At 45.7% G+C, this 1,693-nt stretch overlaps 1 non-coding gene across 1 annotated transcript; it reads left to right on the top strand.

Annotated features, from left to right (window-relative positions):
* Window positions 1–232: 232 nt before the first annotated feature.
* On the top strand, window positions 233–305 carry Trnar-ccg (transfer RNA arginine (anticodon CCG)). Its single transcript has one exon. It is a non-coding gene; the product is annotated as a tRNA-Arg (tRNA).
* Window positions 306–1,693: the final 1,388 nt, after the last annotated feature.

The raw sequence follows: 1,693 nt of genomic DNA, 5'->3' as shown, positions 1-1,693 counted from the left end.
CGATCGCGGCCAGAGGATTCCTGGACTGAGGGACCCTCCCACCTAGGGTGACCCCGAGCTTACGAGCTCGGGAACACTGTTTCGGAAAATTAAAAGTTTATTTCATCATCATCGCCGACCTTCTCTGGGAGTACGCTAATGAATAAAAGATCCACACAATGAAACAGGGAGAAAAAAAATACGAACACAGATATAACAAAATTATTAAATTGGGGTATATGGGTAGCGTGTTGTCCGCGTGGCCTAATGGACAAGGCGTCTGATTCCGGATCAGAAGATTGCAGGTTCGAGTCCTGTCGCGGACGACGATTTCTTTTTTTTTCTTTTCATGTTTGCTCGACCTTTCGTTTTGAAAAGGCGACGAAACCGCCGACTTTTTTTTTCTCCGGGTGTACAAGAAGAAATGTATAATTTCTGCCCAAAGATCTGCAACAAACTGGAAGTCGTGCTAAAGAGTTCTATTCACCTAAAATCAGCACTCTATTCGAATATCCCGTGTTTGGAACTCTTCAGCACCGCAGCAACCTGGTCTGAGTGTACACGGCGTTCATCACGTCGCCCCTGTATTTGTGGCTTGTGTACTGAAATAACAACACTTTCGGATGCGCGTCAAAACTGACGACATGCTTTAGCCCCACTACCTGTCATGGGCAGCATTGTCATGTGGTGCGCATTACTTCAGAAATTTCGGTGGAGAAAAACTCGAACGTGGATATTCAGAACCGATAATCTGATCTATAAGCTACAATTGGCGTTCTCAATTGGAGCTGTAGAAATTGTATGCCAAAGCTGGTGAAATTTACCGCCGTCTCTATCACACAGTTAAGTTCACTAACCGTTGACAGCGATCGCCTGTATAATACGACACCCTACCGGGCCAGCTATGCTTCGTAGTCCTGCTACAGCGATGAATGGTAATTCCAATCGCAGCACTGCGTTGTCGTCTTGAAAAGCTGATCAAGACAAGGCAATAAACGGGACCTTTTATCCGAAGCTGTGAAGGATCTAGCTCACGCTACGACATAGAAGCTAACGCTTGCAAACGCGAGTGTGACGATCCGCTTCGTCGGCCATCCAAGCTGCCGAAAATTTTGGGCGCCACAGCTGTGAAGTCCTTCCCTTCCGTTTGCATTCAATAGTACTCGAACATATAGGTCAGGTCACTTGCTTTCAATGCTCTCACTAAGGTATTTATTCGCCAACGTCACTCAACTACTGAGCACGCAACGACAATATAGCTCAATATAGAGGGCACCATGAAGTCTGTAGTCAGTTTTGACGTGTATCCAATACAAAATACGAGTTAAAATTAAATGGTGTATTAATAAGCGTAAGCCTTGGCCGCCTTCTTCACATCACCCTTCAAATGTTCTCTGTTGTCCATTGCATGTTATTTTCGTGGGAACATCGCGCCATTCCGGGCTTCTGTTTCAACAGCGGAGCTGTTTAAGCCGAGCGTCAGTCCGTAATCTGTAGGAAAAAACTGTCATCATAAACCGGCACACGCTGTCTTCGTCCTCTTCTCCATCTTCCGCTTCGCTCACAGAACACACCGGCGCACGATTCTGATAACTGTGATGGGTGAGAGAATGGATACAGAGAGAGAGAGAGAGAGAGAAAGAAAGAAATAGAAAGATAGGGAAAGAGAGAAATTCTTGACGAAAAAATTCCTTGATGAGGCGGGATTCGAACC

Source organism: Rhipicephalus sanguineus, chromosome 1 (assembly GCF_013339695.2).
Source record: "Rhipicephalus sanguineus isolate Rsan-2018 chromosome 1, BIME_Rsan_1.4, whole genome shotgun sequence".
Classification (NCBI taxonomy): Eukaryota; Metazoa; Arthropoda; class Arachnida; order Ixodida; family Ixodidae; genus Rhipicephalus; species Rhipicephalus sanguineus.
The sequence above is the reverse complement of the archived record's forward strand: the minus strand, read 5'-3'. Positions and strand labels throughout refer to the sequence as shown.